Source organism: Oncorhynchus keta, unplaced genomic scaffold (assembly GCF_023373465.1).
Source record: "Oncorhynchus keta strain PuntledgeMale-10-30-2019 unplaced genomic scaffold, Oket_V2 Un_contig_23409_pilon_pilon, whole genome shotgun sequence".
NCBI lineage: Eukaryota > Metazoa > Chordata > Actinopteri > Salmoniformes > Salmonidae > Oncorhynchus > Oncorhynchus keta.
The window spans coordinates 50192-64592 of NW_026283364.1; the positions used below are offsets into that span (position 1 = coordinate 50192).

Here is a 14401-nt window from a genome sequence, read left to right on the forward strand (position 1 = left end):
AGAAAGTGATGAACAATCAAACAATAATGGTTGTCATTATACAGTATTAATATATTCTACTGCTACAAACAATGATGGTTGTCATTATACAGTATTAATATAATCTACTGCTACAAACAATGATGGTTGTCATTATACAGTATTAATATAATCTACTGCTACAAACAATGATGGTTGTCATTATACAGTATTAATATAATCTACTGCTACAAACAATGATGGTTGTCATTATACAGTATTAATATATTCTACTTCTACAAACAATGATGGATGTCATTATACAGTATTAATATATTCTACTTCTACAAACAATGATGGTTGTCATTATACAGTATTAATATATTCTACTGCTACAAACAATGATGGTTGTCATTATACAGTATTAATATATTCTACTGCTACAAACAATGATGGTTGTCATTATACAGTATCAATATATTCTACTGCTACAAACAATGATGGTTGTCATTATACAGTATCAATATATTCTACTGCTACAAACAATGATGGTTGTCATTATACAGTATTAATATATTCTACTTCTACAAACAATGATGGATGTCATTATACAGTATTAATATAATCTACTGCTACAAACAATGATGGTTGTCATTATACAGTATTAATATATTCTACTGCTACAAACAATGATGGTTGTCATTATACAGTATCAATATATTCTACTGCTACAAACAATGATGGTTGTCATTATACAGTATCAATATATTCTACTGCTACAAACAATGATGGTTGTCATTATACAGTATTAATATATTCTACTGCTACAAACAATGATGGTTGTCATTGTACAGTATTAATATATTCTACTGCTACAAACAATGATGGTTGTCATTATACAGTATCAATATATTCTACTGCTACAAACAATGATGGTTGTCATTGTACAGTATTAATATATTCTACTGCTACAAACAATGATGGTTGTCATTATACAGTATTAATATATTATACTTCTACAAACAATGATGGATGTCATTATACAGTATTAATATAATCTACTGCTACAAACAATGATGGTTGTCATTATACAGTATTAATATATTCTACTGCTACAAACAATGATGGTTGTCATTATACAGTATCAATATATTCTACTGCTACAAACAATGATGGTTGTCATTATACAGTATCAATATATTCTACTGCTACAAACAATGATGGTTGTCATTGTACAGTATTAATATATTCTACTGCTACAAACAATGATGGTTGTCATTGTACAGTATTAATATATTCTACTGCTACAAACAATGATGGTTGTCATTATACAGTATCAATATATTCTACTGCTACAAACAATGATGGTTGTCATTATACAGTATTAATATAATCTACTTCTACAAACAATGATGGTTGTCATTATACAGTATCAATATATTCTACTGCTACAAACAATGATGGTTGTCATTATACAGTATCAATATATTCTACTGCTACAAACAATGATGGTTGTCATTGTACAGTATTAATATATTCTACTGCTACAAACAATGATGGTTGTCATTGTACAGTATTAATATATTCTACTGCTACAAACAATGATGGTTGTCATTATACAGTATCAATATATTCTACTGCTACAAACAATGATGGTTGTCATTGTACAGTATTAATATATTCTACTGCTACAAACAATGATGGTTGTCATTATACAGTATCAATATATTCTACTGCTACAAACAATGATGGTTGTCATTATACAGTATCAATATATTCTACTGCTACAAACAATGATGGTTGTCATTATACAGTATCAATATATTCTACTGCTACAAACAATGATGGTTGTCATTATACAGTATCAATATATTCTACTGCTACAAACAATGATGGTTGTCATTGTACAGTATTAATATATTCTACTGCTACAAACAATGATGGTTGTCATTGTACAGTATTAATATATTCTACTGCTACAAACAATGATGGTTGTCATTATACAGTATCAATATATTCTACTGCTACAAACAATGATGGTTGTCATTGTACAGTATTAATATATTCTACTGCTACAAACAATGATGGTTGTCATTATACAGTATCAATATATTCTACTGCTACAAACAATGATGGTTGTCATTATACAGTATCAATATATTCTACTGCTACAAACAATGATGGTTGTCATTGTACAGTATTAATATATTCTACTGCTACAAACAATGATGGTTGTCATTATACAGTATCAATATATTCTACTGCTACAAACAATGATGGTTGTCATTATACAGTATTAATATATTCTACTGCTACAAACAATGATGGTTGTCATTATACAGTATCAATATATTCTACTGCTACAAACAATGATGGTTGTCATTATACAGTATTAATATATTCTACTGCTACAAACAATGATGGTTGTCATTATACAGTATCAATATATTCTACTGCTACAAACAATGATGGTTGTCATTATACAGTATTAATATATTCTACTGCTACAAACAATGATGGTTGTCATTATACAGTATCAATATATTCTACTGCTACAAACAATGATGGTTGTCATTATACAGTATCAATATATTCTACTGCTACAAACAATGATGGTTGTCATTATACAGTATCAATATATTCTACTGCTACAAACAATGATGGTTGTCATTGTACAGTATTAATATATTCTACTGCTACAAACAATGATGGTTGTCATTGTACAGTATTAATATATTCTACTGCTACAAACAATGATGGTTGTCATTATACAGTATCAATATATTCTACTGCTACAAACAATGATGGATGTCATTATACAGTATCAATATATTCTACTGCTACTACTTGACATTAAGATGAGGAAGAGAGTGGTACTTCACACTGCCTCCTCTTCCTCATTTAATCGGAATCGTCTAAATGTTCAGCTAATTCATTTGCAAATACAGCAGCTCCAACTGGAATTGCTAATGGTCCTGCTACCACCGCTGTGAAAACAGTTGCTAACATTCCCAATAAGCCATTTGACGACGACTTCCTCGTCCTCTGCTGTCTCTTCCTCTCCTCCTCTCTCGCCTTTGCTACCTGTTTTCTGATCTCCTCCTCATGTTTCTTCTTATCCTCCTTTCTCTTCTCCTCCTCCTGTCTCTTCCTCTCCTCCTCTCTCACCTTCTCTACCCGTTTTTCTGATCTCCTCCTCTTGTTTCTTCTTCTCCTCCTGTCTCTTCCTCTCCTCCTCTCTCGCCTTCTCTTCTCGTTTTCTGATCTCCTCTTCTTGTTTCTTCTTCGCCTCCTCCTCTCTCTCCTTCTTCTCCTGTCTCTTCCTCTCCTCCTCTTCTTCGATCTTCCTCTGGGCCTCCTGGTACATCTCATTGGTGTAGTGTTGTCCTCCATTCTTCATCACCATCTCATCTATCTTCTTCAGCAGCTGTGGGACCTGAGTGTTGTCATTCTTCTCTTTATTATTGAAGACATGATTTCTGCCCTTAAAGACCTTGATGAGTTTCATAAGCTCCTCACTCTCACTCAGAAAGTCCACCATTGATTTGCCCTCCAGCTGGTCTCCTCCGGTGAACAGAATGATGATGTACTTTGATGCTTCTTCTCCAAAGTTCTCCTGGATCCACTTCACAGTGTTCCTCTCCTCCTCTGTGAACCTCCCCAGTCTGATCACCAGCAGGAAGGCGTGAGGTCCTGGGACTGACATGTAGATGGCCTTTTCTATCTCACTTTTCATCTCTTCTTTAGACATTGTTGTGTCATAGAGCCCCGGGTGTCGATGACATCAATCTTCCTCCCATCCACCACTCCACTCTGTTTCTCACAGTGATCAGTGACAGACTCAGGGAGAAGTCTACTTTAAACCCTCCCTCCTCAGGATGGTGTTTCCTGTTGAACTCTTCCTGATCCAGTCTTCCCCACCAGAACTATCCTCAGGTCAGAGGGATGCCCTGAATCTGTGAAAACAGACAAGAAGTGCTTGAGTTGATAGTGATTGTCTTGATGAAAACCTAATGAAATGTGTGTGTCAGGCTCTAACCGTGCAGAGTACAAGCCCCATTGTCCCTCCTGTCTCTAAAGCACCCTGTTGGGTGGTGGTATAATTTCCCCCATAATATTATTTGTTACACTTGTTCAGAACCCACTGCTAGCAAGTTGTCGTCCAGTTCATCACCCCCCACCCCATCCGTTGGTTGAGCCTGTTTCCCAGTCTGGCCTGTAAGGAGACGCCCAGCTTGAAAGACCTTAACACTTATTTAACACTTGATAATACTTGATTTAGCCTACATCATCCATATTCAGTCTGATTGGCTGATTGGAGAGAGAGAGAGAGAGAGGAGGAGTCTGGTTGGCTGAGAGAGAGAGAGAGGAGAGGAAAATACTTCAGTCTGGTTGGCTGAATACTTCAGTCTGGTTGGCTGAGAGAGAGAGAGAGAGAGAGAGAGAGAGAGTCTGGTTGGAGAGAGAGAGAGACAAAGAAAATACTTCAGTCTGGTTGGCTGAGAGAGAGAGAGAGAGAGAGAGAGAGAGAGAGAGAGAGAGAGAGAGAGAGAGAGAGAGAGAGAGTGAGAGAGAGAGAGAGAGAGAGAGAGAGAGAGAGAAGAAAATACTTCAGTCTGGTTGGCTGAGAGAGAGAGAGAGAGAGAGAGAGTCTGAGAGAGAGAGAGAGAGAGAGAGAGAGAGAGAAAAGAGCATTGAGTCTGGAGGCTGAGAGAGAGAGAGAGAGAGAGAGAGGAAGAAAATACTTCAGTCTGGTTGGCTGATAGGAGCAGAGAGGATAAGAAAAAACTAAGGTAAATTACAATCAGTAAAATGAATAAAGTTAACTAGCAGATGAACATCAATCATCAACATCAATGATCAGCTGATAACCCCCTTCTTTTCCCCATGTCAATCATGTCTTTATGAGGCGCTGAACTAGTTTGTAATGATGAGTGTGTTGTATACATAAATAGGCCTATTTAAAAATTTACTCTACAGAGGCATTTGGTATTTTCTAGATTTTGCCCTATTTTTAATATTTTGAGAAAGCACCTGCCCCCTGCTGTGTGTGTGTGTGTGTGTGTGTGTGTGTGTGTGTGTGTGTGTGTGTGTGTGTGTGTGTGTGTGTGTGTGTGTGTGTGTGTACCTTGGCATTGAACAGTGAAGGCTTGCAGACAGAGTGTCAACAGTAACAGAATCTTCAGAGTCCCTCCTCTTCTTTGTCCCATATCTGTTACAGTGACCAATCAAAAACATGGAATTAGATGATGATCTCATTACAAATAACAAAGTCCACAAACTAAATTAGAATTTCTTCTCAGCTATTTCACTGTCAAACAATGTAAACCAGGGGCATAAAACTCATGGAGGCCTAATGTCTGCAGGGTTTTGGTTTTTCCTTTCAATTAAGACCTAGACAACCAGATGAGGACAGTTCCTTACTAATTAAGGACTTTACTTCATCAATCAAGTACAAGGAAAGAGGGAAACCCTGTAGACCAGGGCAGCCCAACCCTCTTCCTGGAGATCTACTGCCCTGTAGGTTTTCAGTCCAACCCTAATTCAGCATCTCCAGGAAGAGGTTTGAACTGGAAACCAACAGGACAGTAGATCTACAGGAAGAGGATGGAACTGGAAACCGACAGGACAGTAGATCTCCAGGAAGAGGGTTGAACTGGAAACCGACAGGACAGTAGATCTCCAGGAAGAGGGTTGGACTGGAAACCAACAAGACAGTAGATCTCCAGGAAGAGGGTTGGACTGAAACCAACAGGACAGTAGATCTTCAGGAAGAGGGTTGGACTGGAAACCAACAGGACAGTAGATCTCCAGGAAGAGGGTTTGGACTGGAAACCAACAGGACAGTAGATCTCCAGGAAGAGGGTTGAACTGAAACCAACAGGACAGTAGATCTCCAGGAAGAGGGTTGGACTGGAAACCAACAGGACAGTATATCTCCAGGAAGAGGGTTGGACTGGAAACCAACAGGACAGTAGATCTCCAGGAAGAGGGTTGAACTGGAAACCAACAGGACAGTAGATCTCCAGGAAGAGGGTTGGACTGGAAACCAACAGGACAGTAGATCTCAGGAAGAGGGTTGGACTGGAAACCAACAGGACAGTAGATCTCCAGGAAGAGGGTTGAACTGGAAACCAACAGGACAGTAGATCTCCAGGAAGAGGGTTGGACTGGAAACCAACAGGACAGTAGATCTCCAGGAAGAGGGTTGGACTGGAAACCAACAGGACAGTAGATCTCCAGGAAGAGGGTTGGACTGGAAACCAACAGGACAGTAGATCTCCAGAAGAGGGTTGGACTGGAAACCAACAGGACAGTAGATCTCCAGAAGAGGGTTGGACTGCCCTGCTGTAGACACTCAGCCCTATGTGGAATGAGATACCATGAGATACCTTTTTTTTTATACCTAAAAAAAGACAGTAATCCCAAAATACAATAATAGTAACTATAATTGAGTAATGCTATGTGGTATAACTGAAGTACATTCCAGGAACAATGTCATTGTACAAAAAAATGTATGTTTCAGGAAGAGGGTGGCTCTGACTGAAACCAACAGTGCAGTAAAATGTCCAGCAAAACACAATGCCAATACACAAGTCACCAAAGAAGATATCAAGAAATGACAGAACTCATGTCTAAGGTAGGAACCTCTTTGGGACGAGATCTCGCCTATTATCCCGGGTTATCAATGTAATTAGTCCAGAACAAATATTTTTGGAATCATACCCATGTTTTATGGTCTGATATACCACCAATCAGCATTCAATCCCCGAACCACCTAGTTTATAAGAGTTTATATAGTTTGAAAGAACACACACAGGTGTCTATGGATGGTTCATGGAAGAAGGATGGATGGTTGTGGTTTGATTTGGACAGTTGTGGTTTGATTTCATTGGTCGATTTACAAATCAGAAATGGTACAATTAAAAATGACAGAACTCATCTCTACTGGAACCATGGGGACAGCTGCCCCCTCATCTCTCTCTACTGGTACCATGAGGACAGCTGTCTCCCTCATCTCTTTCTACTGGTACCATGAGGACAGCTGCCTCCCTCATCTCTCTCTACTGGTACCATGAGGACAGCTGCCTCCCTCATCTCTCTCTACTGGTACCATGAGGACAGCTGCCTCCCTCATCTCTCTCTACTGGTTTACCATGAGGACAGCTGCCTCCCTTATCTCTCTACTGGTACCATGAGGACAGCTGCCTCCTCATCTCTCTCTACTGGTACCATGAGGACAGCTGCCTCCCTCATCTCTCTCTACTGGTACCATGAGGACAGCTGTCTCCCTCATCATTCTCTACTGGTACCATGAGGACAGCTGTCTCCCTCATCTCTCTCTACTGGTACCATGAGGACAACTGCCTCCCTCATCTCTCTCTACTGGTACCATGAGGACAGCTGTCTCCCTCATCTCTCTCTACTGGTACCATGAGGACAGCTGCCTCCCTCATCTCTCTCTACTGGTACCATGAGGACAACTGCCTCCCTAATCTCTCTCTACTGGTACCATGAGGACAGCTGTCTCCCTCATCATTCTCTACTGGTACCATGAGGACAACTGCCTCCCTCATCTCTCTACTGGTACCATGAGGACAGCTGTCTCCCTCATCATTCTCTACTGGTACCATGAGGACAGCTGTCTCCCTCATCATTCTCTACTGGTACCATGAGGACAGCTGTCTCCCTCATCTCTCTCTACTGAAACCATGACGACATCTGTCTCCCTCATCTCTCTCTACTGGTACCATGAGGATAGCTGTCTCCCTCATCTCTCTCTACTGGTACCATGAGGACAGCTGCCTCCCTCATCTCTCTCTACTGGTACCATGAGGACAGCTGCCTCCCTCATCTCTCTACTGGTACCATGAGGACAGCTGCCTCCCTCATCTCTCTCTACTGGTACCATGAGGACAGCTCAAATGGAAACTTAATCCCATAATGATCTTATAGTAGAACAGTCAACTTGGAAAAAGTGCTGGGATTTATTTCTGCTTATTACGACTGTCATCAATGCCAGATAAAACATGTTTTGTAAATGCCCTCATACCTGCAACAGCTGGAACTGGATCAGCTGCCATTTAGTAAATACTGTCTGACTGGACCACTGAGACCTGCTTCCCTTATGTTAATACAACAACTACAGGACGGCAGGTAGCCTGGTGGTTAGAGTGTTGGGACTGGACCACTGAGACCTGCTTCCCTTATGTTAATACAACAACTACAGGGTGGCAGGTAGCCTGGTGGTTAGAGTGTTGGGACTGGACCACTGAGACCTGCTTCCCTTATGTTAATACAACAACTACAGGACGGCAGGTAGCCTGGTGGTTAGAGTGTTGGGACTGGACCACTGAGACCTGCTTCCCTTATGTTAATACAACAACTACAGGACGGCAGGTAGCCTGGTGGTTAGAGTGTTGGGACTGGACCACTGAGACCTGCTTCCCTTATGTTAATACAACAACTACAGGGTGGCAGGTAGCCTGGTGGTTAGAGTGTTGGGACTGGACCACTGAGACCTGCTTCCCTTATGTTAATACAACAACTACAGGACGGCAGGTAGCCTGGTGGTTAGAGTGTTGGAACTGGACCACTGAGACCTGCTTCCCTTATGTTAATACAACAACTACAGGGTGGCAGATAGCCTGGTGGTTAGAGTGTTGGAACTGGACCACTGAGACCTGCTTCCTTATGTTAATACAACAACTACAGGACGGCAGGTAGCCTGGTGGTTAGAGTGTTGGGACTGGACCACTGAGACCTGCTTCCCTTATGTTAATACAACAACTACAGGGTGGCAGGTAGCCTGGTGGTTAGAGTGTTGGAACTGGACCACTGAGACCTGCTTCCCTTATGTTAATACAACAACTACAGGACGGCAGGTAGCCTGGTGGTTAGAGTGTTGGGACTGGACCACTGAGACCTGCTTCCCTTATGTTAATACAACAACTACAGGGTGGCAGGTAGCCTGGTGGTTAGAGTGTTGGGACAGTAACCTGAAGTTTGATACACTCTTAGAAAGAAAGGTGCAATCTAGAACCTTAAAGGGTTCTTAGGCTGTCCCCATAGGAGAACCCTTTGAAGAACTCTTTTAGGTTTCAGGTAGAACCCTTTCCACATATGGTTCTGTATGGAACCCAAAAGGGTTCTATCTGGAACCAAAAAGGGTTCTGCTACGTGGACAACCAAAAAAACCTTATGGAACCCTTATTTCTTAGAGTGTAGTCCTAATCCCCGAGCCGACAAGGTGAAGCAAGGCAGTTAACCCCACCACAACAACTGCTCCCCAGGTGCCCAATGTGACACGTACTCAGAGGGGTCAGGTTAAAAGTGTTTCGGTTCGACCTTGTGTGTAATTTATGATTAAAATATATATATTTTTGAATCAGTGATATAGGGAAGTTGTATCATTAATGCCATATTGTGGTCTAGTCATTTCATCTCAGTAAGGACAGACATGGGAACGACAAGTTGTCTCATCTTTTATTTTCTTTACAGTAAAAGTTGTTTGTAAAAGTCCCTTTGTTATTGTTTCCATGGCGATGCTATGACATCTTTATGGTGCTGCTGCTGGAAATGTGTTCATTTGTAAAATACATTTGTGAATAAAAGTTCTTACCGTCTTTCTTCTCTTCTTCCTGGATGTTCTTAGAAAAGCTGTTCTGTAGTTCATCAGCTCCAGTCCTCAATGAAACTCTGGTTAGTTGGAGGAGTGACTACACCCTCTGCTACACCCTCTGCTGCTGTTTTACCAGAACAGAGACGTTTCCAGGAAACGTGTGTGTGTGTGTGTGTGTGTGTGTGTGTGTGTGTGTGTGTGTGTGTGTGTGTGTGTGTGTGTGTGTGTGTGTGTGTGTGTGTGTGTGTGTGTGTGTGTGTGTGTGTGTGTGTGTGTGTGTGTGTTGTTTAAGGCTTTCAGCTTAGTCATAGGGTCTCAGAAAACAGGATATGGTACTATCAGAACAGGCATTCTGGGGGCATTTCAGAGAAACATGTGTATGTGCAATTGTGTAGGTGTGCCTGTTACTATGGAGGCAAAGTATGTGCCAAAAGGACACATTTTAAATGAAAAGTGGACACGTGTCATAAACCAGTAGGCTGCTTTTCTGTTAAGAGTTTGTTTGGCCCGCCTTACCCTTGAGAGTTCACTCTCTATCGCTGGTCAGTGTTTTTCCTCATAAAATCTGACTTGAACCCTAACTCTAACCTTGATCCAACCTTAACCAAACTCCTAAGGCCTTTTTTTTTGTTTTCATGAATTTTTACAATGTAGCCACATTTGGAATTTGCAGCTGGCCCTATCTAGCAGAAATTCAACGCCTCTCCCTCCCTCTTTCCCTCCTCCCACTCTCTCTCCTGTCCTGTCCTGTCCTCTTCTCATCTCATATTTTATTCTTTCTCCATTTCCCCTCCTTCTCCTATACATATCATCTCTCCATCTCTCCTCTCTTTAGTGTGTACTGTGGGTATCTCTCCTCTATATCCATCCTCTCTCCATCTCTCTCTTCTCTTTAGTGTGTACTGTGGGTATCTCTCCTCTATATCCATCCTCTCTCCATCTCTCTTCTCTTTAGTGTGTACTGTGGGTATCTCTCCTCTATATCCATCCTCTCCATCTCTCCTCTCTTTAGTGTGTACTGTGGGTATCTCTCCTCTATATCCATCCTCTCTCCATCTCTCCTCTCTTTAGTGTGTACTGTGGGTATCTCTCCTCTACATCCATCCTCTCGCCATCTCTCCTCTCTTAGTGTGTACTGCGGGTATCTCTCCTCTATATCCATCCTCTCTCCATCTCTCCTCTCTTAGTGTATACTGTGGGTATCTCTCCTCTATATCCATCTCTCTCCATCTCTACTCATGTCCTTATCTCAGTTCTAATCTGTTCACTGCCCATGTGAACCACTGCCCTGATTGCAATGTTGAGTAACATACACCTACCTTACTTTCTCTCAACACCTTGCCTTGCGTGGCAGCAAGGCTTTTGTCCATACACACATGCACGTACACACAAACACACATGCACGTACACACAAACACACATTCACCTACACACAAACACACATGCACCTACACACAAACACACATGCACGTACACACAAACACACATGCACGTACACACAAACACACATGCACGCACACTAACACAGACTCATACAAACACATACACTCACAAAGAAAGGGCTATGTCCCAGGTCAGGGTTAGATCCCTGTAATGGTAGTCTGTCAGTATCAGAGGCATGATGGTCAGAGGCATGAGGGTCAGAGTCATGAGGGTCAGAGTCATGAGGGTCAGAGTCATGAGGGTCAGAGATATGAGGGTCAGAGTCATGATCAGAGTCATGAGGGTCAGAGATATGAGGGTCAGAGTCATGAGGGTCAGAGTAAATGAGGGTCAGAGGCATGAGGGTCAGAGGCATGATGGTCAGAGGCATGAGGGTCAGAGGCATGAGGGTCAGAGTCATAAGGGTCAGAGTCATGAGGGTCAGAGGCATGAGGGTCAGAGGCATGAGGGTCAGAGGCATGAGGGTCAGAGATATGCGGGTCAGAGGCATGAGGGTCAGAGTCATGAGGGTCAGAGTACATGATGGTCAGAGGCATGAGGGTCAGAGACATGAGGGTCAGAAAGGGTGAATGTATTGAGAGGGCAAAGAGATTACAGTGAATATATCTCATACATTTACTGTTGAGTATGTTCAGTTAACCCCACAAAGTGAAAGTTGAAAAACTAACGTACTCTGAGCTAACTTTGCCCCTTCCCCCTCTTCCTCTTGAAAGTATCACAAAGACAAACAGGAAACTCAGTGAGTCACAAGGCTGTGCTAAAAACATCACAATAACAAATCATGTGGTTTAATGTAGATAGTTTATTTATCTTGTTTTCTATGTAGAATGTGGGCTAGTTGTCTATAGTTGTCTATATCATGAATGTGGGCTAGTTGTCCATAGTTGTCTATATCATGAATGTGGGCTAGTTGGCTAGTTGTCTATATCATGAATGTGGGCTCGTTGTCCATAGTTGCCTATATCATGAATGTGGGCTAGTTGTCTATAGTTGTCTATATCATTAATGTGGGCTAGTTGTCTAGTTGTCTATATCATGAATGTGGGCTAGTTGTCCATAGTTGTCTATATCATGAATGTGGGCTAGTTGTCCATAGTTGTCTATATCATGAATGTGGGCTAGTTGTCTAGTTGTCTATATCATGAATGTGGGCTAGTTGTCCATAGTTGTCTATATCATGAATGTGGGCTAGTTGTCTAGTTGTCTATATCATGAATGTGGGCTAGTTTTCCATAGTTGTCTATATCATGAATGTGGGCTAGTTGTCCATAGTTGTCTATATCATGAACGTGGGCTCGTTGTCCATAGTTGTCTATATCATGAATGTGGGCTAGTTGTCTAGTTGTCTATATCATGAATGTGGGCTAGTTGTCCATAGTTGTCATTATGTGGGCTAGTTGTCCATAGTTGTCTATATCATGAATGTGGGCTAGTTGTCCATAGTTGTCATATCATGAATGTGGGCAAGTTGTCTATATCATGAATGTGGGCTAGTTGTCCATAGTTGTCTTATCATGAATATACACATAGTTGTCTATATCATGAATGTGGGCTAGTTGTCTAGTTGTTGCCTATATCATTAATGTGGGCTAGTTGTCTAGTTGTCATTATCAAGCAAAATGAGCAGGACATACAGTCAAATATAACATGAGAAGTAACCCAGGATAGTATGGTTGTTATGAAGGACACGTTAGTATGGTTGTTATCAAGGACAGGTTTGTCCCACATTGTGTAGTTGTATATTGTCCCACATTGTGTAGTTGTATATTGTCCCACATTGTGTAGTTGTATATTGTTCCACATTGTGTAGTTGTATATTGTTCCACATTGTGTAGTTGTATATTGTCCCACATTGTGTAGTTGTATATTGTCCCACATTGTGTAGTTGTATATTGTCCCACATTGTGTAGTTGTATATTGTCCCACATTGTGTAGTTGTATATTGTCCCACATTGTGTAGTTGTATATTGTCCACATTGTGTAGTTGTATATTGTTCCACATTGTGTAGTTGTATATTGTTCCACATTGTGTAGTTGTATATTGTCCCACATTGTGTAGTTGTATATTGTTCCACATTGTGTAGTTGTATATTGTCCCACATTGTGTAGTTGTATATTGTCCCACATTGTGTAGTTGTATATTGTCCCACATTGTGTAGTTGTATATTGTCCCACGTAACGAGTCAGTCAGTCTGTCTATACCAGAGAAGCTGTGTGTCCGAGTGATTGTGCCGTTTCTAAAGCCGACCTCTGTGAGAGGGGTCACAGGCAGACAAACATTCCAACAAAACAACCCAGTGGTCAGGTGCCTTCATCTGGCAGACTGTTTCCTGCAATATGAACCTTCCAGCACGTGACTGACTGCACAGTGGTGGGGCCAAAATGGAGGGTGGTTTCCTGCAATATGAACCTTCCAGCACGTGACTGACTGCACAGTGGTGGGGGCCAAAATGGAGGGTGGTTTCCTGCAATATGAACCTTCCAGCACGTGACTGACTGCACAGTGGTGGGGGCCAAAATGGAGGGTGGTTTCCTGCAATATGAACCTTCCAGCACGTGACTGACTGCACAGTGGTGGGGGCCAAAATGGAGGGTGGTTTCTGCAGTGGCGGTTTTAGCAGGAAAACTCAACCAACCAGCAAAGCCACTATACAACACAACACAGCACTATACCAGTGACAAACTGTGCCCACAAACTGTTAGGGCCAGTAAAGCTGTCCCAACAGACTACATAAAGCTGTCCCAACAGACTGTCCCAACAGACTACATAAAGCTGTCCCAACAGACTGTCCCAACAGACTACATAAAGCTGTCCCAACAGACTGTTCCAACAGACTACATAAAGCTGTCCCAACAGACTGTCCCAACAGACTACATGAAGCTATCCCAACAGACTGTCCCATCAGACGACATAAAGCTGTCCCAACAGACTACATAAAGCTGTCCCAACAGACTGTTCCAACAGACTACATAAAGCTGTCCCAACAGACTACATAAAGCTGTCCCAACAGACTACATGAAGCTGTCCCAACAGACTACATAAAGCTATCCCAACAGACTACATAAAGCTGTCCCAACAGACTACATAAAGCTGTCCCAACAGACTGTCCCAACAGACTACATGAAGCTATCCCAACAGACTGTCCCAACAGACTACATGAAGCTATCCCAACAGACTACATAAAGCTGTCCCAAATGACTGTCCCATCAGACTACATAAAGCTGTCCCAACAGACTACATGAAGCTTTCCCAATAGACTGTCCCATCAGACTACAAAAAGCTGTCCCAACAGACTGTCCCATCAGACTACATAGAGCTGTCCCATCAGACTACATAAAGCTGTCCCATCAGACTGTCCCAACATACTACATAAAGCT

The 14401-nt window shown here is 41.8% G+C and overlaps 1 pseudogene; it reads right to left on the bottom strand.

The window, feature by feature from the left end:
- Nucleotides 1–27: 27 nt before the first annotated feature.
- On the bottom strand, nucleotides 28–9766 carry LOC127921743 (GTPase IMAP family member 7-like; annotated as a pseudogene).
- Between the last annotated feature and the right edge of the window lie 4635 nt (nucleotides 9767–14401).